Source organism: Pavona decussata, unplaced genomic scaffold, assembly GCF_977016875.1.
Source record: "Pavona decussata unplaced genomic scaffold, jaPavDecu1.1 SCAFFOLD_73, whole genome shotgun sequence".
NCBI lineage: Eukaryota > Metazoa > Cnidaria > Anthozoa > Scleractinia > Agariciidae > Pavona > Pavona decussata.
Window position 1 is genome coordinate 460,022 of NW_028145492.1, and position 26,984 is coordinate 487,005.

The following is a 26,984-nucleotide window of genomic DNA, read 5'->3' on the forward strand; positions in this document are numbered from 1 at the left end:
CATCCAGGAAACTTCTCTTCACTCTCAGAGATCGCCAAGAACGCCCGTGTGACTCCGTCATGAAGTGCACGCGCACGCTTCCACCAATAGTTTACGAGCTTGTTGGGCCCTGGGGCGCTCCAGTTTCTTTTCTTGAGGAGAGCCCTAACAGCCTGAGATGTCTTAAGCTGCCAGGGCTCCTTATTATTATTATTATTATTATTATTATTATTATTATTCTGACCAAGCAACAAGGTTGTTTAAATTAGCCTTCGGGTCTTAGTATCCTTCACAGAAATAATTGTCCTAAAGATTTTCGTATCGTCGGCAAAGCATACTACCCCGAATGCGGAATCACTGGTATCAGGCAAGTTGTTAACGAACAATAAAAAAATCGGTATTGTGGTTCATCGAACCAGTGAAAGGATTTTGAGAACAGTCGAGTGATACGAACTTTTAGAGATCTGTCTTGAGGCAGGCTGTCACGCTATGCTTCATGCATGAGACCAAGAGGCAATGAAAAGGCAATTAACAACTTTGTACTAATTAAAATCTTATCATTTAATATATATATATAGAAAGTGATTATCTGTCCGCAGCTGTGACCACATTCCACAATACTGTAAGTCGTTTCAATACAAGTTTTAACTGAACCACTATGTTTCCAGCTTTTTCTGTTCTTTATGGTTTAGCAGCAGCAGTCAAATGAAAAGTATGACGTAGCTTTGTATATACGACTCACTCGTTATTGCGGTCTTCAGGGTTACCACCTTGTCAAAGTAGCTTGAGTATCGATATTTAAACATTTACTAAAATTATCGGTGAAATCTTGAGCACAGTTGTCTCGCCCAAATAAAAACTATGATGGAAACTAAAACATTTAGACCGCAAGGTCTTGGTTGAGTTAACCTATCAAATTAAGTTGACAAAACTAAGATTAAAGCAGTGTATAACCGTTTACGATTTAGATCGGTTTAGTGCAACGATTTTCCCTACCCTATTTATGACCTGACCAAAAATTCTTAAGTTTATAGTGTCTGGTCAACTTCAGTTCAAAAACTCCTGAAGCCTGGCGCGTGACAAGCCGTTGCGGCACTTACACAGTTGCCGTAAACATCATGATGAAGAAGTAGCTTCTTCTAAAAAAAACAAAAAAAAAAAAAAAAAAAAAAAACAATTCAAGACCAGAGCGCAAAAATCGGTACCCTATTTATTACCAAAACGGCGGCAAAATGGCTAAAATCGATACCCTATTTATGACCAAAACGGCTAAAAGACCATACCATTTGGGGCCGCACATACCTATATAGCCCATATAAGGGAGTACCCCCTCCCGGAATTGGTGTTGTTTATGAGATCATTTGTATCACGTTTACTTCAAAAGAAGCTGGATTCAACAATATGCCACGAATCAAAGACACCTAAATTTGCATTTCACACCACCGCAGATGTGAAGTGAAGGAAGAGTTAAACTTCATAGTGGAACTTCTTGATCCTGAAGTAAAATGAGAAATATGACATGGGCCTCAAAGGTTATTAAGTTACACAGTTGCCACTTCTTTGAAATATAAATAATCGAATCAAAAATGACTCGAAGGAAAACAAACAAATTACACTGGACAAATGAATCAATCAATCAACGAACGAAGGAATGTAAAACAAACTTAGGCCTCAAGTTGGTAACGAATTGAACACCAAAACGAAAAGAAAAAAAAGCGACAATACAAAGTCGTTCCGGTCAGTGGTAATCTCATTTTGTCTGGAACTTTCATTAAACGATCAAAGACATCTGACAACCCTTCATTCTTAAGGCTAAACAATTAAAAAATAGCAGTGCTATAACGGATATTACTGACTTATGGGCAGACTGAACATTGTGCATTGCCGCACAAAAGGCGGCCTTTTCATTTTCTTTCCAATTATAGGTGAACAGTTCAGATGATCAGCAGGCATTCATAACAGACGCAAATCCTTAGGAAAAATTTAGGAAAGACTCCAAAAAATAGAATGCACATCGTTCCCATTGGAAAGTGCTCCTCTGAACGGTATGGTCACACTTTTATAGCTTTTTTCTCCACCTGCACAGTCCTAAACATAGCAAACGCTTTGAGGGAAGAGGGGGAAAGAAGGAGGGGGTCTGCAGAACCCGTTTCCTCTTATTAAAAGCTAGATAGGGGGATATTTCAGTTTTCTTAAGTCAGATGCTCGATAAAAAAACTCGAGATTCTCAATGAGATATCGTGTCCTTGTAACCATTCCCTTAAAATTCATGTTAAATATTTTTCAGATAAACCATTTTACCGGTCGACTCCGAATGGAGCCTCAAAGTTCGATCGTTCTTAACAGCTTGTATAAATGCGTACACAGTTCGGTGGCTTAATGTGACATCTCAGCAAGACTCCAACCGAAGGCATGTTAGGTTCTTAATTGCCAAAAACACAAGCCTGGGTGAGTCTCTTTAGCATGTCTCTTTTAGGCTTTGCATAAAAGCAATAAAGCTCATAAGGATGCCAGTGTCTGACAAATAACGGGCCGATTTCATAACCGCCGTAAACAACTCAACGTCGAGGTTATTACTTTTCCATTAATAGCCTTTTATCAGCAAAACAATCTGTTTATTGTATCCGCCTCAGTGCTATAATTGAGCATTTAACAAAGACCAAAAGCACTTACCACTTTAGAATTGCCTAAAGCAGCAGGGAGGGATTGCAAGACTCTTAATTGATCGGCGTTCAACATTGGCATTCGAAAGCAGTAAGGTGCGGTAAGGTTGTACAAGTGAACCAGGGAGTGATTATTACAATTCGCCTTTTTTATTCCTTAAATCAGTACAGAGGCATGGATAAGTTGAATGGAGAAAAAGTGAAAAATAATTCAAGATATGAACGAGATATACAAAGGTCCTTTGCAGTTATTTATCATAATCTGAAACGTATACAAGACGAGAGACCAAGTCAAGATCATTCAACGAGAAGAAGGCACAGCGAACCGCAAATTCGTGCATCCAATACTGGTTTACTACAAAAATACAAAAACACTGCTTCCAGCGAGAGGTCGCATTCTACAACCGCCCAAGCTGCTGACACTAGGAAAAAGAGGAGAGTAAGTTTTTCTAGCATCGTGAATCACACGTTGATACCAGAAAGCAATGAGTCAAGGACTGTTGATCAAGTTAGTAATTTCTCAGAGAAAGACAAGACCCTGGAGACAAATCAAACTAGGTTTAGGAGTCATAGCGAACCGAATGCGCTCTCATCCATTGCTGCAGGGTTGCATAAGTATGACGGCACTGTATCCAGAGACAAAGAGAGATCGCACCACGAGAGCACCCGATCCGAGATATACAAGACAAAAGTGAATTTTTCTGGTTTCATGGATCAGACATTGATACAACAATTCAATGGGTTAAGAACTGGTGATGAAGTGTCTAATTTCCTTGAAAGGGAATCGGCTGCAGAGATGTGACACACACATGGCCTGATACTTATGGCTATCCATGAAGGTCGGAAATTAAGTTCAAGTAGTTTAAGTGAAGAGTGTAGCCTAGTCCTTTGAAAACGTATGGCTCCCTAAGAACTGTAGGATCCGGAGTTTTGTGATGCTAGCACAACAGATGAATTCACAAAAGCATTGACAGTGTTTGCCGTTTTTCCAAGGACGCTTTAGCAGATCAAGTTTGTCCGCAAGCTATCAATGCAAGTATCAAGGGAAAACTATACCGTATCATGTATCACTCTGTACTATGTAGAATTCCAATCAAACGTCTTCCGTCGTTGGGGAGAACACTCTGGGTCGATTTACAACCGACAACGTTTTCGAACTGTTGCTATTTACCATGACCAGAAAATAGAGTATTGAGTTGTCCAATGAAGAATTAAAATGCACGCTAGTTCTATCAAGCGTATAAATAACAGTACTAGGTATGCAAATTTATGGTGAGAGAAAGAAGCCTAATCGTTTACTAAGAACTGTTTGCTATTGGCACGTAACAGTTACATCTCGGAATCCATTTAGTAACAAAAAAACCGGCGTAATTCTAACTCGAAACTTGAAGGCAACGAAACGTTTTCTTTCGTAGCATTGCCTTAAATAATTAGACCTTTCTTGAAAACAAGGGCCCACCTGGAGCTTTTGGAAGAATCCAGATCACTGCACTGATAAATGTACGGTTTAACGCCACCTTAATTTTCAAATTCTTTGAACAAACTCTAATTGACTAAAAAAAAAGTGATCCAGCACGATCAGTTTTAAGTTTAGTATCCTTGCTGAATTAAAGTCAATCCCTTATCAGTAACTGTTAATAGTAATCAGGTGAATATTTCAAGAACACAGGTCTATTCCAAAGGGAAAGTCATTATTCCCTCATTCGTAGACAAAATTAACATTCCATAATTCCAATTATTATCATGAACGTGGGAGAGCACCGTGTAACTGCCAATTGTGATACATAACGTCAAATATTTCTTAGATCTATCCTGTATCTTTAGTTACTAAACTTTCCTGTATCTAGACTCATTGCTATTTGTTTCATTTAATTTCGAACGTACACTATAAGACAGTCGCCGAATGTCTGACGCAGTCAATATGTATTCAACAGACAAAAGCACGCCAGCCTTTCTTTTAGTCAAAATGATTCAGACAATATATACCTAACACACTCTTTGGAAAAACGCATTTCGCAAAATAGTTGAGGTGACATCTTGCCCAACTACCACCGAATACTCCCACACCCTCCCCAAATTCGCAGCAAGTTGCAGGTTAAAAACCTCTTTCAATTAGGCCGGGATACTTCATAGGTTTTCTCATTGAAAACATAGGCATTATTTAGAACACCAATTAAATGATTCGCTCTGTTTTTTCGCTCTCAACAGCAAATGAAGGGCGAAGCTCCCGAATAAAAATTGTTTCTTGAAGGGCCACAGCCTTTTAGAATGTAAAATGACAACTACCCCACAAAACATCTCGCGATCGAACTTAACATATCAGTATAGGCAAGAAACAGTTAGAAAAGGATCGGTACATACTGTTTTCATTCCGATCGAACCGTAGCTGGCCACTTGCCAGTTATCTCCTGAATGATGTCTGCCTCCTGCTTTGTAGATGTAGCCCATTTATGTTCAAATAATGGTTTACTGTAGACGGGCCCTGTCCAATTTATCTCTCTGAAAGTATGTGAGGTATCGCCAGAAAATAGATGCATTAAGCCCAGTATAGTCGCAGTACACACAAGTCAAGATCAACTTGAGTGCTCTTAGAAAACCAAAGACTGAAAATTGATAGCAAGTATTTTTGCCGATACTCGATGGTAAAGTGGCCATTCCTCTGTTGTTGCTAATTAATTTTTTTATTAGCTTATTTGAGTCACACACAACAGAGCATATAAAACAGGTTGAAAGGAAATCATTGTTAATAACATATCACTAAATGTGACAAGGAAGCCTTAATGAGACTATATAAGCTTATATGAATAGACTTCCCGAGACTAGATAATTACAACGTGGCTAAATATAGGGTGAGCAAAGAGAAATAAAAACAACACAGCTTTTAAATCATTTAATTAATTTTTCTTAATTAAAGCATTTCGTGATCCTGACTTTAGCCTCTTTCGCTTACAAAGTAAAGCAACAAATTGCAGGCACATTCTTTTTATAAAGTCTCCAAGTTAATTCGAAATCTCAATTTTCTAAACGTTCTTACACTATTCAATCGCACTCTTTTACCAAAACAAGTTGTTTGCCCGCAGGCTGAACTGAATTGTTATCTCATTTTTCACTTCTACCATTCCTGCTTTGACGCGTTTTTTTTTCTTTGTTGATTTTTGTTTTGAAACAAACAGACAGAAACGTGGGAAAAGTCGAGTGTTGCGATAGAATGCTACCTTTTACTGTTTTCAAAAACTAGTAACTGGCAACGGAATGATTGAGCATGGAATGTAGACTTCAGTCATGATGCATACAATACTTGCACTAATCCTGAAAATGGTCAGGATCTTTTTCCTCTTTATTGCTAGCGCAAATTTGCCGGGAAATTTTCAGGTTGGGTTAAGAATTCTTATACTGGAGCTGGGATGGGACAATTGGGCGATTTTGAAATACCTAGTAGGGACCAAGTGTTCTATTGCATTTTCACCTGCCTTTGTCCAAATCTTTGAAATAAATTCTGTTTAATACTACATTAAAGCCTACGAGAGATACTTGCCCCTTGTGAAAGCAAAAGGCAATTATATAAATTTAAGAAGAAAAAAAAAACTTAAATAACGAAGGAGATTCTTAAGTCAAGGAAAACTAAAAAGAAGCTTTATAGAAAATTCTTAAATGTATTCGAAAGAAATAAATGAGATAACTGACAAACGTCACGGAAATAAATTTAACAAAAAAAAGTACTGCATAGGAAGCGTATAATCATATGAAATTTAATGAATCTAAGAGTAATCTTGGACGTACACTTAGATATTAACAGAAATAGATCCAAAGAGTGCACGTCTTCTAAATTGAAAGAAAATGAAGAAATATTAATTACAGTACGAAATGAAATAGCAACTAAATCTAATGAGTATTTTGCCGTTAATGTAGAGCCAAATTTAGCTGCGAAAATACCGGTAAATCAACAAACGTACAACAAATCTTGTTTGAAGCGAAGAAATATTAACTTAGTCTTTTTAGAACCAGTTACGAAAATTGAGATAGGCAAACAAATCACAAAATTACATGCAAATAAGTCAAGCAGTTATGATGATATTGATCCAAAGAAAGTTAAAAAACATAGCCACTTTCATTGAAAAACAATTAATGCTCATTTGTCTCTTTAATTACGGAAATTATTCACATACATACATACATACATACATACATACATACATACATACATACATACATACATACATACATACATACATACATACATACATACATACATACATACATACATACATAGTTTATTTGGTAAAGCAGGTTGGGGAATTAGCAAGACATTAAGTCCTGATGTGGACCTGCGCTATCTAAAATGATCAATTAATACACACCTAAATATTAAATAACAAAGGATAAATAAATTCCCGATGCATTCTCGACAGCATTAGTTACACCAGTATATATAAGGGAAATGATTACTAAAAAAAACTTTCAGATCATAGGCCAATTTTTTATGTTATCATGTTATCATGTATCTAAGGTTATGGGCAAAAGAATGATTAGCTTTCTTGACAAACACGACATCTTATTTAAAAGCCAATATGTATTTCGAGCAAGGCATTCTACCCAACAAGCAATAATAAAATTTATTAAGGAAATATCACGGGAAATTGGAAGAAATGAATATACTGTTGGGATAGTTCTGGAGCTTTCCAAGGCATTTGGTACGTTAATTATGAGATACTACTACATAAACTTGAACATTGTGAGGTACGAAGAACTGCAATGGAATGGTTTAATCTCACGAATAAGAAACATAATAAACTATAAGATGTTTCACTTCTTAGCTGTGGGGTACCGAAGCGATCGGTTCATGCTCCTTTGTTGTTTCAGTTCTATATAAATGACATTTCAGAAAGCTCCACTGAAACGTTTTGCCATTTCTCCTGTTTACAGATGAAGCAATTTATTTTATTGTCAAGAGCTCTTGAAATATTAAATCAAACTGCAAATCAGTCGTGTAAAGTTGCTAATTGGCTTGGAGTGAGTAAAACCCAATTTATTATTTGCAAAGCCATAAATAAAAGGAAATCCCGTAACTCTGAAATTCAAATTGATAAGCAAATTATTGAACAAGTCAACAGTACAAAGTTCTTGGAATTAAATTTTAATAGACAAAGAACTATCTTGGAAACAACATATTAAACAAGTAGAAACCAAAATTTTAAACATGTCAGGTATAATGATCAAGCAAGGCATTATGTATCATTAAGAACATTATATACCATTTATAATGCTTCAATTCTTTGGGCAAGTACTTATTAAACAAGACTCCAAGGTATTTACAAAATTTAAAAGACGATTGTTAGAATTTTGACATTTTCTAAATATAGATGGGGATCAAGGCTGCTATTTCTATTATTAGGGCTACTGAATATAGATGAGTTAAATTCTTATCAGATAGCTGCCTTGTTTATGTATTCTAACTGTCGTGGAAATTTTACCTTTCACAGATTACTTTTCAAGAAATGACGCTATTCATATACCAGATCTTCACCAAAATTACACATAAGCTACAAAAGAACAAATTATGGTAAATTTTCAATTAAGTACAGTATAGAGGAGAAGAAACGTGGGACAGCTTGCCACCAAATTAAAGGACATGAAGTCAAAGTATATTTTAAAGAGAGAGGTGAAACGATTTGTTCAACTAGAGTAAGATTAGGTGTATTTTACGTTCGAATTTTAATGGTTACGGCGAGCACATGCTTAACGACTACTAAACTCAACTTCAGCAACTGCTCTATATGCAGTCCTAAGTCACGTGATGTCCTCACTAATCCCAGGACTCCACAGCGGAAAAAATCTAGGTTAGTTAGGTTAGTGTCCCACTTGTCGGCTAGAAAACAAATATTTTAACTGACTGTAAAAATATAATTAATCCAGGGGAACATGTCCCCTGACCGCCCTAATGAATGGGTATGAACAAACTGCGAGCCATGTGATGATATATGAAAGGCTGATCAGGAAGGCACGCGATTGCAAGATACAAGAAAGGAACTCACATATATCTCACAGACTGAGATAATGTAAGTGAGAGCCCAACTGGTGATTAGCTTTATAAATTACATGTAAGGATGGTGGGGTCGAATTATTCCATGCAGCTGAGGAAGTGTGGAAGAGGGCGCAGAGCCGATGTGACTCTAGACTGTTCACAGCCCCCCTATTTTTCCGTGGGATTCTCGAGACCGGTACGCTTCGGTATAAGCGACCGCGATCTGGGGAGAGTGTTTAAACTACCGAGGGGAGGGGAGCGGAGTTATTTTTTCGCTTCCCTTCCCCCACTATACTAACACCCACTCCCGCTCCCCTCGGTAGTTTAGACACTCTCCCCAGATTGCGCTCGCTTATATAAACAAAGATGGCGGCGGTTCCATCGAACCCAACCGGTCTCGAGAATCCCACGGAAAAATAGGGGGGCTGTGAACAGTCTAATGTGACTCCCTCACGGCTATTTCATGTGTACCATCAGAAAGAAACTAGTTCTCAAGGAACAAAATTCCCAGAAATTCTGATTGGAACAGGAAATAGTCTTCGATTTTGCACGCATAGCATTCCAACGGTATAAACGTATATACAATCGACAAAGCCCCGCCCAGTAAATTACGAGCTTGTACCCCCAAACTAAACAACATACAATATTTATGCACCGAACGGGATTTCACAAATGGCTATATGTATGAGAAAACATATGAAGAGTACAGAAACTTTTTTTTCGCAATACAAGTAGACAACTGAAAATAACTTGAATATAGACCTAGCTGAGTCGAGCAACCTCCCATAAATCAAATGCGGTAAGAACGGTGGCCAGATAAAAGCGACCAACCAAAAAACCCACGAAAAGAAACATCGTTGGAAATCTGGGTTTAGGAACCACAGCTAATGCTTCAAATGGTTTAATCTTTCAAAGGCTTTACGAGGGAAAAAGGGGCCGATCATGCGATAGACGAAACCTGAAAAAATAAATGAAGAAAAAATAAATAAATAAATAAATAAATAAATAAATAAATAAATAAATAAATAAATAAATACATAAATAAGGGAGACTACGTAGGAATGAGTGAATGGACCGGGGTCGGTTCTATTCAAGCCTCGATGACCACCGCGTGCATTAATAACCTTCCTTTCATACCCCTGCGTTACTACCAATGATGCTTCGGCCCTCGTTGTTTCTCGTGCCGACAAAACGTGTTCTTCTTCGCAAGTTTATTCGCCCGTAATAACACCATAGATACACTTGTCATCTCTATTTACTAATTCGCTACCAAACCGACCAATCACAGTTCAGAATCGACTCCATAAGTTAATAGGCCATTACCGAGTTGCTTTGAGCGTTATTGTAAAAGCGAGGCTAAGTGCAAAGTTTTTATTATGAAAATAAGTTTTCATTCATATGCAAACAAACCTAATTTTCATATGAAAAGTTTTGCACTTAGCCTCGCTTACACAATGAGGTTCAGTGCAACTCGGAAATGACCTATTCCTTTTGACGAATTCGTCCTTGATCGGCTAAGTGAAGAGAGCTGAAACTTTCTGAATGCAGGATTTAACTTTGTGCCACTCAGAATGGAAACCACAAGAGTCAAAAGCAACGACTCTAAATATCAGAAGCATATTGAGCGATCCTTCGCGGTGATTTATCACAATCTAAAGCGGATTCACGATGACAACAGGCTACAAGAAGGGAATGGAAAACACAGCCAAACAGAACCTCCTAGTCACGAACCACTGCAACTTCACCCCCTCGACAGAGAAAAATCGCATTCCTTGAAGAAAGCTCCGTCAAAGAATATGAGCAGAAGAGTAACCTTTTCTTTTGATACAGTAACTGGATCAAGTCCGCGTTCATTTCGACTGAATTAAAACTCTTAACTTGTCTTATATGCGGAGACAGTACAATGGAAGACCACAATGGATGGTAAGGATATTACGGACACAAAAGGCAATAATTTTAGAGGCGTACAGTTCCAAGTGACTTATAGTATGATGCCTTGAATGTGGCAAGTGCCTCACCAAGTAATATTCTCTATACTGACATGGAACACAGTCGCTGGGCTGTGGCGGTAAACTAATTAACACGGCAAAAATCTCAGACGAAAGACGGCCTTATTTCGCCAGTCTTGCAATAGATTTAGGAGTTTGACGTGTCGGTATACGTAAGGAAATAAACCGTCATGTGTAACGCGACCGGGAAGGAATTTTACCAATAAATAGTAGGAGATTTGTAGAGTACGTATTCGTTAGAGGGCAAGCCTTCCAAGAAACTGGTTAGTGATCGAGAGAAGCAAAGCGCTTTAGCTCCGTTTACCAGCTGAACAATGATTATGTTGGATAGCCCTGGGAAATTCACTTCTGATTACTTTGATTAACAAACACACACCGACATTTTCTTTTTGTTTCAGTTAACAAACATCATTAGTAACAAAATGAAATGCCTGTCAATAAATTGTGAAGCTAGACCATTTTATAACTATTTGTTTTAGAAGTCAGATCAGTAATCAGTAACAGAAGCAATTTTCGCTAAAGGCGACGTCAGCTGTACAGGAAAACCGCAAGAAAGCGTGATAATTTCCGGGGTGGAAATGCACACACGGCCGATCGAGCTCTTTGTAAAACTAAAAACCGCACCTCCTGTCTATGAAGGACAAAGAGGTTTTGAAGCAGAAGTTTTTTTCACGTAATTGATATATGAATTTCTCTAAATGAGGCATAAGTAGTGTAAATATTAGCGTTCTTATTTAGTATTTCTTTTTAATTGGGTTTTCACATTAAATATTAATATATTTGTATTTAATTAGTTTTCTATCAATAAGTTTGATTGTAAACTATACAGATACTTATTCATTTTAGCACGCTGTAATTCATCTACTATGTAATAAAACCACTTATTGTTATTACAATTTAAGCCGTTTCTTAATACATATTTAAGCAACGGGATTAGTCCGATATAGGCCCGCTTGAGGTTATTATAAGTGGCTGTCGACTTTACATTTATAATAATGGTTTTTAAAAGCGCAAGAAGCATATAGCCACTTGAGATACAAATTCAAGATCACGCTATCGCAGGGATGGACGTACAGGATCACAATTCACTCACGACTAAGGTCAAAGATATTTAGAAGTCGTTTTCTTTGTAAATCTCAGAGTTAGGTAGAAATAATGAGGCGACGGTCACAATTCAGCTCAAAGATTTCAAGTGGTTAGTGATTGCATGGTTAGCGGAACGGAAATATCTGATATTGGTCCCACTTCCCGATATTTTGAAGTCGTTGCCAACCGAGCAGTAAAGGTTCAATTATGTATTCTTGAGAGCCTACGATACTCAGTGATCATGAGATATACCAAGAGAGGATGAGGTCGTTCATCCTCCCTTGGATACATTGATTCAATCTAAGAAGGCTTGTGAACAATCTTTTGTTACATTACATTGTGCGAAGTACTTTGAAAATGGCTACTTACGCCACATAGTCTAATTAGGCTATGATAAACGTGGGTTTGACAAAAGCACACTTCATTTGAAACAAATAAAATACATTATAATCTTTGAACTATGAAATTCAAAACTTCTCAGCAATTCGCATGTTAATAGAACTCTCGTAAACAAAAATTTTATTATAATGCCCTCAAATGCAGTTACTTACGCCACATAGTCTAATTAGGCTATGATAAACGTGGGTTTGACAAAAGCACACTTCATTTGAAACAAATAAAATACATTATAATCTTGAACTATGAAATTCAAAACTTCTCAGCAATTCGCATGTTGATAGAACTCTCGTAAACAAAAATTTTATTATAATGCCCTCAGATGCAGCGTGCGAATATTTAGGGTAAAAGAAGAACAACACAACGATATACGTATAGGTAGTCTTACACTTTTATCATTTCTCCTTGTTATGGATTTTAAAGCCGGCTTAGGTTGCTTAAATTAACGGAATTAATAATGACAACCCTTGGTCCCTCCCCTATATCCGCGGCTGGTTTCTAATATTTCGGTGCTAACATTGAGGTATGGTCCCCCCGAGAGAAAGGCGTTATTTGAGGATGATGCCATGAAGTCTTAATAGAAAGGTATTTTTGAACAGTTTAAGGACGGTGCCTACTATTGTTACTGCGCATACGTTCTGCGCATCTCGAGATACTCGGGTTTCCTATGGGTGGTGCCTGCTAATACAGGAATATTTTTGCGCGGCTTAAAACTATGCGGAGAAAGCAAAACTTAGCAAACGCTTTTGGTATCTCGAAAGAAAATTGGGGGTAACCATGCATTTTTCAGAGATAATTAAGCTTCAATTTAGGAAAAAAGCCCATACATTGCTTCATATTTTGGCGCTTTTTAGAGATATCATTGCTTAATTATCTCTGAAAAATGCGTGGCTACCCCCAATTTTCGTTTTGGATTCCAATAGGCCTCCCTAAGATCTGCTTTTCCCGCATAGTCATAAACTGCACAAAAATACTTCGATATTAGTAGGCACCGTCCTTAAAGGCTATGCACTATGCGTTAATTTTCTCAAAAAAATGTAAAAGGTTCATTTTGTATTCCAATAGCCTTTGCTGAGTTCCTCTTTTTCACGCAAGTCATAAACCGCGCAAAAATAACTTTACATTAGAAGGCATCATCCTATAAAGAAACCAGAGTCCCTCGGACCATTCCGGGATGCACAGAACGTATGCCCTGTAGCAAAACCCAGTAGCTTACATAATGGACCTATGAGTTGAAGCTTAAGTGAGTAAGCTAAAACGTGTGGAAAAAAGGTGTGGAAAATACGAGCTAGCGCGTTCGGAATTTTGTCAACTTTCATAAAACCGAGTTTTCATTACTCAGTGCATGGAAACAAAGAAAGGAAGTCTTTTGTATGCTTTTCAGAACAAACACTTGAAATCCGTAAGGGCTTCAGTGTCTGTGTTCATAATTAGAGACGCTGCGGTTAAGGAGGTGCCTCTAAATACAGCAGTATTTTTGCGCCGTTTATGACTATGTGGGAAAAGCAGATCTTATAGTAAAGACTATTGGAACCCAAATGACATTTCCCGCAAATTAAAAATTTATTATCTCTGAAAACTGCGCGGTAAGTACTGATTTTCTTTTCGGATTCCAAAACCACTTGCCCAGATCTTCTTTCCCCGCGTAGTTATAAACTACGAAAAATAACTCTGTTTAGCCTGCAGATCTCGAAATGCGCATAACGTATGCGCCGTAGCAATATGAGACACCGTACTGAAGTTTAGGGCCATTTTTCAACAGACTTCACTATAATCAGGCGAGGAATAAAAGTTGGATTTGCCTCACTGGCATTTAAAGACAATTGTGTTACGGCAGAGTCAATTAATATAAAGGAATATGCTGCGTGAAAATTACCATTTTGTGAATTACTTGTCATAATTTAGTTGACATTTGCGTGATAACTGACTCCCTTCATACAAAGTCATGGACAAGTCAACAACTCTTGATGGAAAAAAAGTGAGAAGCAACTCAAGATATCAGAAGGACATCGACAGGTCATTGACAGTTATCTATCACAATTTGAAACGAATACAAGATGAAAAACTAAATCAAAATAACTCGCAGCTAAGAAGGCACAGCGATCCGACAGGACATGCGACCAATTCTGTACGACAGCAAACGTACGAGAACACTGTTTCCAGAGAAAGATCGCATTCCGTAACCAACAGATATCATGTTCTAAGGAAGAATGAGAGAAAAGTGAGCTTCGCTGAGGATGTGGCGAGTCAAAGTCAGAAGCATTGACAGCAGAGAGCCTTTATTTGAGAACCAGCATAATCTCACGGAGAGAGGAAAGGACAGAGAGACAAGACGCAACTGAATACTCCGTAGAAATGTTGTCCCCATCTACATCGGGGTTATGACTGCGGCTCCTAATGCAGAAAAGACTTAGCCAAAATACTTTAAATCCTGTTATTAGTTTAGGTGGAGGTGTGATCATGCGAACGGTTCCGTTATCTGCTGATCATTCATGGATGAAAGACTGTGATATACCTGCCTATAAAGCTTCAAATGAATTTGTAAGTTCAAACAAATCCCTAGGAGTACTCTGCTTATTTACCTGAAATAAATATATGGAATATTGTTCGAACAGTAATGTTTAAATCAAGCAAGTTTATCTTATGATCGTTCGAGCTGAATTTCATGCGATGCAAGTATTTTCAGTGTGTACCTTGGTGCTCCCGAATAACATGTGTCGCTCCAGTGGGTTACTCTTCTCATCATCAAATTTTGAAAGCAAACAACTCAAAAACAAGAAACCCGACTTTGGCTCATTCAGTCGTAACTGCAAAGTCATGGGGAAGTTTGTCAGCACACAGTCATGAATAAAATTAACTAACTAGAATATCCTAAGCAACAAAGCTAGTAGGAATCATGGATTCTCTCTGTTAAAACTAAGCGTGTTTGAAGATAACTCAGGGGACCAATGATATGAATTTTCTGACCATTTACATGTTGTCGAAAGTTCTTTACGGCAGAGTCATATCGATTACGGAGGACACGGCATTGGATCTTAAAATTGTCCTTGCCCTCAAATGATAACAGCTTACGAACATGACAACATTAACTTTGTTGGTTAGTAAATTCTGTTGATTATATTCCTTTTTTCTCACCAATGCACCGTGGCCACATTTTTACCACTAAAACCTACTGGCACATATAGATGGTGAACCAAGCTGAACGTTACGAGCCCCTAACAAGGGAAGTCAATATTTTTGTTTTTAAAGGAGCAGCCTGGACTGACAACAAACAGCTTTTAAAAAAACACTCTTAGTATGGCTGGGTCCAATATCCTAGATATTGAAGTGTTTTCCGGTTTTGTCTGCAGGGAATTTAAGTGGTAATAGTCGACCTCATTTTTCTGTTTCCGCAAGAATGTTATTGAAACTTTTATCCTGTTGTTTAATATCATAAACCAATTCACTACGGTACTCTCTTTCACCACAACACATGTAACAACTTGTCTTTTAGTTCTCGTTTTGCGCGTTGAGCTTTGAGAAACGAAACTATAATAAAATGCTCCCGAAAGCGGCAGAGCGTTTTGCTTGATAGAAATTTTGCGGAAATATAATCAATCATTTTTGTTTTGTCTTCCGAAGATTGGAAAAATGAATCACTTGACGAAATATGCCCCAACTCAACTGGAAATATCTGATGATATCCCCAGTTTTCAAACCGACCTAAGTCACTTCATTGCAGTGAGAGTCAGCATTTGAAAATCTCAGTTGGAATAGACGAAGACTTCAAAACATTTATCGAAAGTGGTGCAGGAAATAATTAAAAAGCCAGCATCCCTAATGACAATAGCTCTAATGGTTTGTAAGACTGTGCACGGATATTTATTCATGCACATTTTCCGTTCCCAAACAGCTTTCTTCAGTGATGAATGAAGCCAAAGGAAAACTGTTTCCTTCTCGGAACAGAAAAATGCCCTCGAAGAAATTTCCGTGAATATTTTTGGGTGCCCAAATAAAGTTTATTGTTTATTTGTAAATCATGATCTATATCCATTGATCCTCAGACCGCAACGCAACATTGGGAACAAATATATTCAAGACAATAGTATGAATATATACTTGTTTTTAAAATTCGTGGCAAATAAACAACTGAACGGAAATAAGTGTTTATGTCTACTATCTTTTAGCCGTTGGCAAAAATTACACCCAAGCCTTCCATTATATCAACCTGTTCAGTCAATACAAATTCTTCCTAAGCTTGCTATGTAAACGATACGATTTACAATAGCATGGATTATGTTGTCTTGTTAACAATTACTCTGCGAGCGCGCGTTGGATATGAGATGGTAACTTTGTAGAGAGCCCGTCGAGTTGGTTTTAATCAACACATATCCAACATGCGCGAGTGGAATGACTATTTTATTGTAAGCAACCGAGAGACATCGTGCTGATGGATTTCATCATTCAAGAAAGATCAGAAGACGATTCAATGGCTGCTAGTCCTTGGGCATAGTTAAATGGTTGATCTCCCGTGACCGCTAAGCCAATCAAAGGCCTGGAATTATTTAACTAATGATCGAATTTTTAAAAGATATTGTATCGGATAGTTTTTTTTATTCACGCGGATTGCCGATATTGTTGCATACGCCGTCACCTAAGTCATACATGCATTCTAGCAGTAGAGAATTCGTCCGGGTAAATGGCAGAAACTCCTTTTGAAGGGAGTGTCCTTTGCCTTACTTAGAACATAAACTTTCTCACAATGCATAATGATGATGACGACGACAATACTGACGGAAAGGTCGCTATAATCATTCTATAATTCATAGATAAGAGTCAGGCAACGTTCATTTTGAAAATTACACCCATACTCTTTCGCCACCAGGATAAGAACCGACATACTTTTGAGATTCATAATGTTAGTTCTGTTTAGTGGCATTTTAAGAATAATAACACTATGCTTTCTGCCGCAACATATTTGTCTCTTCATTATCCTGGAGAGACCTTATAAGTACCGTCTCTGAACTTCCAGGAGGCAGTTTTAGCAATATTCAAAACGGCCAAACAGACAGGATCATACAGATGTCTTGGTAATGACTCGTAAGTGGGCGAAGAAGACAATGCCACCCTCTCGGCAGCTAAGTGATGATTTGTTAAACGTGTCAGTAGTGTTTTAAGTAACCTTTTTACGACCTACGCAATAAACGGGAAAAAATCAGAGAGCGTAGATGCAAAGAATATAATAACAAGCTCAAGATTTATGGATAGATCTACATGCAAGGGCGAAAAGACTTCATCCTCCCTTCGCACCACCTCCCCTTCCCTTTTCTTCTCCTCATAATCAATGTTGTCCGATTTCTGGATTTAATATGAGGTTTACTTACAATGAAAAGGGGACGAAGGTCAGCATAAGTGAGCTGCTCAGACGTTTTTGTTACCTGCTATTGAATTCGTTTTTTAACGTATAGACAAGCTGCTAATTATTATCATTAAGGTAAGAGACAGTTAAGGGTGTCTCAACACAATCACAGTGATTTTACTTAACCCAGAAAACGAAACACCAGGAATAATGCTTATAAAAATAGAGAAAAAAGGTTATTAGAAAACAAATTAAAGAGTTACCGCAGTAAAATAGGTACGGTGCAGAAAGTTTAATACATAATTCCACTTTAAAAAAACTCATTCACACACAAATACTCTTCATTCCTATGGCCAGAGCAGATCTTTCAAGTGACAAATTAATTTCGTAAGGGTGAAATCAAATGAAAGGCACTGAACAATGAATTCGAGTAGTTTATCGGAATGACGACGGGCAACGAAACGACGTGAAGTGGTCCATCTTGATGGAGATGGCGTCGTTGAATTTAATGAACAGAACCAAGAGCTATTATACTAGGGCTCTGGACAGTTCGAAATAAGCGGGGTATAGTTAATAAAAGGCAATGGTTATGAATGGTTACGAGATTTTCGTTAGCTGCTCATTTTTTTGCCTCGACCGTGCACAAACCACAATCGATTTTGAATTGTGTTGGAACAACTGACCAATGTAAACGTTCTATTAAGATATTCAGCTGAAGTGTGACTGTTAAAACAATGGTTTGTGTATGGTCGTGGCCTTTCCAACACTAAAGATGAATTGCAGTTCCATTATCATCAACTTTGAAGATGGCATGGTTTCATAACCAGTCAAGAGAACAATTCCGAGTTGCTCTGAACCTCATTAAAGAGAGGCTTCTAGCATTGGTTTCTATTATGAAAATTAGTTTTCATTCATGTGCAAACAAGACTAATTTTCACATGAAGAGCTTTGCACTTAGCCTCGCCCTCGTAATGGTCGAGGTTCAAGCAATTCGGAAAAGGCCTATTAACTTTGGCCAGGGATATTCCAAAATCATAGATTCTAAAGGATTAACTGCTAGTCTTACTTTAATTGTCCGCTTATAGTTAGCGTGTTGTAATTTGGATTTGGAACCATTTCGAACTAAGAAGCTGATGACGTTCCGAAAATTGTCTGTCTCTAATCAGGCGTATAATTTTCCTTAGTAGTGTTCCCATTTTACTTTCATTATCGCTTCCTATCGAATCTGATAGGTTAGAAACCTCCGTCTTAATTGCCAAATACGTTATGTAAGGCGCGTAGAGACTCTTGTGATCTGTCTCAGTGCCCCAAGCAGATGAACGCTTCTTTGAAGACAATTGAATGTTGTAAACCAAGTGACAATTGCTGTGTGTTGAAGACCATGGACAAGAAAACAACTCCGAATGGGCGACAAGTACTAGTGACAAACAGCTCGAGATACGAGAGAGATATCGAAAAGTGCTTTTTAGTTATTTACCACAATCTCAAGCGAATCCAAGAAGACAGCGCAAGTGGTCAAAATCACTTAACGAGACAGAGAAGTAAGAGTGCGCCACAAATACCTGTAGCCGACCCTGCATTCCTGCGAAAACACAGGAAAAGTTTTTCTATTGAGGGATCGCACTCTACAAACGACACAAGTCATAACCCACGAAAAAATAAGAGAAGGGTGAGCTTTTCCGCTGACATTGCCTAAGTCAATCAGAGAAACCAGAAAAGTTGGTCTTAAATCAGAGTTGCAGATCAAGTGAGAAAAGAACTCAAGAGAAGGATGCTTCGTTGTCATTATATAGTGCGAGTTCGTAGAACTTACGTTTGAATTTAGAGACGCATGCATATTATTGCTTCCCTTCCATAGCTTCAAAAGAAGCAATGTATCAGAAACTTTACGCTATGGATAATGGCCGTAGCAGACAGCCGCGAGTAAAACCCATAACAATTACAGAAGGAAAGGGGAGTAGGGTGCTGAGTCAGGAAACATGGTTTGAACTGAGAATTTACTGAAGACCAAAGAGGTCGGATAATGTTTTCCTGTCATGTAACTGATGTATGTTTAACTGATGCCGGCACCCGTCCGTTGACGAATATAATCCTTCGTAATCATGTCTGGTTGCCTTTAGGAGTGATCATTACAAAACAGAACCCACCAAACTTAAGTTCTCTACTTTGTTTGTAAATGTACATTTCACGTAGGGCGTTTGAAAAACAACTAGAAAGTAATTATAAACCACAAAACCGACAATCTTACAAGTGTTTTGGTAGGAGTATTGTTCTTCGCAATCATGCATGGCCATTTATACTGTACAGTTTTAGTGTTTGTAAAATGTCTAGTGGCCTTTTGGAGTGATCTTTACATACCAGAACCCAATAAAATTTAGTTTTCTTATTTGTAACTCTTAATGCACATTTAACGTAGGGCGTTTGACAAACAAACTAGAACATGAGAATGATGTATTAATCAGTAAATGACACAGGTATACTCGGAGAAAAAAAATCCGAGTGCTCCTATCAGGAGTCGAACCTAAGACCTTCGGATTACTAGTTCGCATGCTCTACCACTGAGCTGCAGGAGACTCGTGGGAGCTAAGGCCATTAAACTAGGTTCCGTGGGACAAATATCCCGCATACTACTAGGATTGGAATGTCAATTAGAACATAATTGTAAACCACAAAGCCGACAATAGTTCAAGTGTTTTGATAGGAATATTTGTCTCCCAGTCATGCATGGATTTTAGACCGAGCATTTACTGGCTTCACTAAAATTCCAAAAATGTTTTTGGTCCAAAGCTCTGTGGATAGATACAATTAATTGTAGATCAAGGGTCAATACTTGAACAAAGCCATGCTATTTCTTAAAATTTCCTTTTTTTTACCTTTCATTTATACTCAGTTCAGCTTTAGTGTTCGTAAAATGCTTCATTTGCAATTCTTTCCATTCTACTATATCTTTACCGTTAGCTTATTGATGCAATGACCGTCATATATTATTACGTATACACCCTTGGCCCATGACGTCATTGCGTGGCGTGACTAGCGTGTGTGATCAGATTCCAGAGTCCAAATTCTGATCAAGAAGTTTGCAAACTATTTTGTCTTTTGGTCTGTCGCTGGCAAACTTTTACGACAAAACCAGAACCGTCCGATCAAAAACGTGACAATAACCGTAACAAGTAACTTTAACCGGATTATAAAAGCTACAATTTTGTGTTGGGTAGAATGTAAGAAATTTGCTGTTGTTTGCCAGCCTCTTAAGGTCGGGGTACACCTGAAAGCCGTTTTCACGCCGCATAAAATCGGTCAAATGGAAATATCTTGTTTGCATTTCAAGCAATACAAAAACCCTCCATTCATTACACAAATCAATGTTTGGGGTATTTTGTGAATTTTTGGGTGATTTTTGGGTATATTTGGGAGGAGATAATTTTTCTTGAAGGATTGGTAAAATTAAGAGAAATAAGAAATGTTGAAGATTTAGTGAAGTTTTAAAATAAGAATTTTTAGTTAATAATTAATAGACGGATACCAAGTTAGTACACTAGCAACCTGGGGTGCTCTTGCATGGGTATCAACTGCCTATTAGTGTTCCAAAAATCATTTTCTTTCTTCTATCCATTCTTAAAACCTCTTCAAATTTTACTCAAATTCAGGTAGAGCCCCGCCTTAAGACGAGGGATTTCTTGCCATGGCTGTATTTATTCTTATCCCGGAACAGAGTAAATCAAACGCACCCTTAGCGGTTAACATGACGCTCGCATGAGAAATGTCTGTATTCAGTGTGTGTTATTGTATAAAACAGAGATTCGATCTGTTCAGATATCGATTACAAAGACTCGACGTCAAAATGTGTTCTGTTCTCCACGTGTTATACTAGCCGTGTAGGTAGAATTGTATTTCTCACAACACTTTTAGTGACATCTAGTTCAAACATCCCTTTTCGTTAATGAGGTGATCCATAAAGATGGTGCCACGAAATATTCGGGAAATATTTCGTTGCGTCTTGTGGTCTCCTGCCACAAGACCAATCGCTGGATTCGAACAAACCCTATCGCCCAGTGAGGACTGACGGATGTAGGTCAGCACAAATTAAATTATAATAGAACACGGGGCTCAGGAGATCGAGCTCTTGAGGTAGCATTCCATGACTTTTAATCGAAAAACAAAAGTCTTATAAATAGTTGTGTGTTCTACGCATCACCCAATACGACCAGTGGTCATCTCCCCCCTCCCCTTGCACCATAATTGGTTGCATTTGGGAGTCTGGCCTTAGTCTAATTCGGGGCATTTGAAGGCGCCGGAAATTAGACCTCACAGAATTTTGGGATAAGCGTTTCAGTGCTAAAGTGACAAATTTATTCAACAAAGGCGAGAAGGGGAACAGTAATAAAGTGGCAAATCCACATTAGGAAATGTCATTCGAGACAGCTTTTAGGAGTATGTGGATAAGCTCAAAAACTGTACCGTTGCGCACTGGAACTGCTCCTTTTTTGGGGGAAGGGGGGGGGGGGGTGGGGGCGGTAATGCAGGAAAAGATTGATGTATTGTTCGAGACTAGGATCTCGGAGTCTTTGAGCAAAAAGCTAAAATAGTCGTTAAACCAAGATGAAAAGATACAATCACGAGGGGGGTTCACAAACACAGTTGTTGAACTGGGGTACTAACTGTGAACCCATGAGGCTAATGTGTGATTACGATAAAATAGCTCCTTACATGTTGAAACATTATATTAATGTCAAATTTGATATGCTCTCTCAATCAGTAGTTTGCTAAAGTGTGAAGAGGTTGACAAACAGAGTCGTCGAACTATCTCTGAATTTAAGTGGGAATTCTTGAAGAGAAAACCCATAACAGAATTATATTGAAGACGAAGTTAATTAAGCAGATGTAGGAGATGTATTGCGTGCAGTAGACTTAAGTGCTCATTTGTAAAAGTTAATTCAATTAAAGTCTAAGGCAAGTGAATTTGTGCACAAACCCCTTGATGAAGTTGTCTAAGCCTTATCGGTGACAGCTCACGTCCTCGTTAAAGACAAAAACTAAACCCACCGGTTTAACGATTTTGTAGAGATTCGAAGCAGAATTATGTAGGAATATTATAATTTAGTCCCATGACTGCAAAACTGAACCGTAAGGCTACAAGAATTCGCCATTCAGCTCTTATTATCAGCAAGAACTCGAGAAGCAAAGCCGCTTCAGGCGACAATATACGATCGGATAATCGTGACAGACATGGCCATTAAAGTTAAAAGGACGAACAATGAAACACAATTATATGAATTATTGGCCTAGGAAGTAGAATTAAATATTAAAATGTATAATTATTTTTAGTAATGGTTTCGTATGGCTTGAAACTCAATACTCTTGCTATCGTAGTCTTCTAACGGCATTGTCCGTTTAGAGGCCCGAATTGGCTTGATTCTTTTTATTATAACTTTCAACGAAAACTGTTTCACAGCTTTTGCCTTACAGTAGAACAGTCGGGTTAAAATCACAAATCATAAACAGGTTCAGTATTCAGAGCAAGTGGCAGTACTCATTAAGACTAGGGTGTAAGGGTGTAAACTACGACTGAAATGTTTGAGCTACATCATATGAAGGACACGTTTTTCTCCGAAATTTCAATGAATTTGAAGAAAAAGAAAAGAAATTTTCAGACTACAAGACTTTAATTTTGGCCCTTGGGAAAAGAGGAATAACAAAGGCAAATCCAACGCTGTTATGCAAGCCAATTATAAAAAGAAAAAAAAAACCCTTATTAAAAAAAAATATATTCAGACTTGAACGGTCTTACCTGTTACCTGTTACCTATCCACTTCGTGCCATGTGGCACATAAGGCCTCAAATAAAATATATTCAGACTTGAACGTTCTTAGCTGGTCTTCAACCCTAAGGTGGCCTGGTGCCACCAGTGCAGTGCGCTATCAACTGATCTATCAATCGAAATTATAAGACTTGGTCATTTTTCAATCAATTTGGTAGAGCTTTAGACCGGAAATTGCAGAGGTCATGGGTTAGTATCTTGTTCAACGATCTTTTTTTAGGCTTTTTTTTTCCAGACTTTATTTTGGCAGCCTCTCAAGTTTCGTACGTAGCTATTATGGTTTTTCGTTTATAAATCTTTAACCTGCAGTTCAAATACAAGACAGTTCATTTATTCCAATCCGGTTAAGGAAAGAAGGTTGATAGCTTATCCTATGCGTTGGAAGCCAAACAACTAAACCAATCACAGGCCGAAGGCACCATTATATAGTGTTCCTCATATAGTTTCCCTTTATACAGACCCGAGCAAGTCTTCTAGATACCAAATATACTTGGCTCAACGGATCATGAAAACAGTGCAAGTCAAAAACAACCACAAGTATCAGAAGGACATTAACAAGTCCTTCGCAGTAATTTACCACAACCTAAAGAGGATTCGCGATAATGCACAGCATGAAGAAAAGAGAAGCCAAGAAGAACCGTTTAATCCTGAATTGCTACAGCTACACCTTTTGGAGGATACTTCTAACTCCGAAAAGGAAGCTTCGAGGAAAGTGACGAAGAAACGAGTGAGCTTTGCAGTGGATGAAAAAGAGGGGATGTAGTCCGGCTCAAATTCAGTCGGCTCTTGGATCAAAGAACATGAGTACTCAAAGAGAGGTCACTGGAATCTCAAGACATCATTTTCAGATGTGTTTGAGCATACAATGTCCTAATAGCTCGACACATTAATTTTTGGCAAAAAGAAGGATGTAATGTCGTTGATACGTAGGGGAAATACCTTTACGGCGATTACACTATTCGCCAGAATAGCCTTGGATGAAGATTTGTAGCTCATTTGGATTTTCGGCTAAGTATTAATAGAAGTACATTATATATATATTAAACAATCACCTTTATCTGGCGCGAAAATATTAAGGAAACATGAGCTGTTCTACCGTTATGAGCCAGAAGTGAACAATTTTGCGAGAGCGAGGCATAAAAATCAAGTAAAGTTTATACTGCGTCTTGTGAAAAATTTTGACCACAGACAAGAAACATATTTGAAAGATTATTAGGGGGCGATTGAGAGTGATTTTACTAAGAAGTTAAACAGAGCCAAATGTGCATCATTCTTTATTATGTTAATTTTTAAACTGTGAAGTAGGCCGGGTAACGAGAGCTGGCCACTGACAGTAGAAAATCTCCAGACTTTACGAAATTATGTTTTCGCTCAAGGTAGGAATTTTAAACTTGGCATGACCTTCTTCACTAACTGTAAGATGCTCTTGCCAGCAGTGTCAACTGTTCTCGGTCACTTGACCGACATTAATAAATTTAAATTACCCGGTGAGAAAAGTCCGCTGACAACGAGAGGGCACTTCAGGTTGCGAGTTTAGTGCTCGTCTGTTTAATTCAATAAACCCCATTTGAATTTAATTCTCAATCACCTTAAAATCAGGCCTTCATTTTTCTCAATTTTCCTAAAATTACTACTTCTTTACACCCCACCTTCTCACCCCGGGGCCCAAAATCTGAAATGATTACGCTGGGACTGTACACGTGCAACGGGAACCTGTGCTTGCATTGATGGATGGTGTGAAACCTTAAGAAAGTATTAAGAAGAAAAAAAAGGTCATTATTAAAAGAGACATTAACTTAGGAGTCGGGCGTATTACCACTTAAAGAATATGGACTGCAGAAAAACAAGTTGTGAACCCATAGTGCTAATGCATGATTATGATAAAATAGCTACTTAGACGCTGAAACACTATATTGATGCAAAATTTGACACCCTCACTCCATCAGTACTTTGCTATTAAAAGTGTGGAGAGGTTGAAAAACACAGTCGCTGAACACTCTGCAGCTTAACTGATTTAAGTGGAAATTCATGGAGAGAAAACCGATAACAGAATTATCGGAGACACGGTCAAGGAGATGCATTGAGTTCATTCGACTTAAGAGTTTATTTTTAAAAGTTAATTCAATTAATATTTAAGACAACTGAATTTGAGCTGAACCCCCTTGACACAGAGCCGATTACACAGAATTATCGGCTTTTAGCCAAAAAGGTTACGTACCGGTGAAAGGCATTGCGTGCGATAAACTCAATGTAATGTAAGATAATTCAATTACTGTCAACAACAAGTGTATTTTGAATTTAATTTGTGCAGAGTTTTTGTAGTAAGGTCAGAGTATCCGGCAATATGTACGTGACGCCATTTATAAGTAACTCAGTGTTGAAAATATCACAAAATGTTAAGGGTAGTACAAAGTATAATGACTAAGTTTTTAAACTTAAAAGTTTTCGTTCTTAGTGCCTTACTTATGAATTTGTTTCCTTTGCGTTGCTCGACTTTCTTTCGTCTATTGTAGAGGTTGACTCATTGATATTTTCTCCAGTGTTAATAAGTGTAAACGGTGAGAGGCTGAATATTTTTAATCGTCTCTATCTCTTGTCGCTGTTGTTTTTCACACGGTTGGGTTTAATTGAACAAACCTCGTATAGCTGAAGTATCTGCCCTGAGAAAGCGAAACTAAATCAGCTCAATTCTCGATGCAGTTTCTCATACGTGAGCGTTGCCCGTGCGCGTCCAGGCGTAAGTGGTAAAATATATGTTAAAAACCCTACACGCTGTTCGAAAAGAGTAGGTAAGGTAGTCCCCGATGTGATGGTCTATCTCCCTCTGATTTCATCTGTCTTTCACTTTCATGCGTGGATCGGGTGGGTGGGTGAGATAAAAAGATGGACTGACAGCAGTTGCCAGTGGCGCCTTTACATGCTAAAGTCCGATCTCACCCCACAAAAGAAATGTAAATCGCCATAAGACTATGTGTTATGTGCGGTAAATAAACAAAATACCATTACCATTAATAAAGGCAGACAGTATTAACGACCAAGCCGACAGTCTGAAACAAGTTGATTGGACTATTTCTTGTTGGTATGCATTATGTGCTGAGGAGAATCACAAAACAAGAAAAACTAACTGTCATGAATGAAATGGCATCACAGATTAGTACAAAGCTAGCCATCTTAATCAAGTCAATGGATGTGCAACTTGAATGAATAAGCGTCGAAACCAATTAAGCTATTACCAGTGGTTTCATCCAAGATAACCGATCCAAAACGTTAGCTGTGCAGAACTAATGACGTAATTGCGATGTAATCACACGTTGTATAACGCCATCGTCCAGTTTTTTGGTTTGCTAAATTTTTAGTAGCATGATAGGTTTTGGGTGGAATAATGTTCTATTTTAAGATCAGGTAAAATGAGGTAAAAACCAGTACATTAAAAAAAAAAAAAAAGAAAAAAAGAAAAAGAAAACAAAAACAACCACAACAACAAAAGCAGTACTTGTTCTTGTTGAGCAAGGAAAGTATAATCATTGTATAACTTTAATCAGTTTGTTGCAGAGCTTGAGGAGGATTGGAAGGAGAGAGATGCCACGGTAATTAGAGAAAAAAGGAGCTTGTTACCTTCTTTATTCGTGGTTACTGATTAAGGAAGTTAGCGCGAAATTATTCTACCCCACAG

General features: G+C 38.0%; 1 long non-coding RNA gene across 1 annotated transcript; it reads right to left on the reverse strand.

Annotated features, from left to right (window-relative positions):
* Positions 1-576: 576 nt before the first annotated feature.
* On the reverse strand, positions 577-5,521 carry LOC146476723 (uncharacterized). Its single transcript, XR_014865534.1, has 2 exons — positions 5,004-5,521; positions 577-1,118 (listed from the first exon to the last, which is right to left on the reverse strand). It is a non-coding gene; the product is annotated as an uncharacterized LOC146476723 (long non-coding RNA).
* Between the last annotated feature and the right edge of the window lie 21,463 nt (positions 5,522-26,984).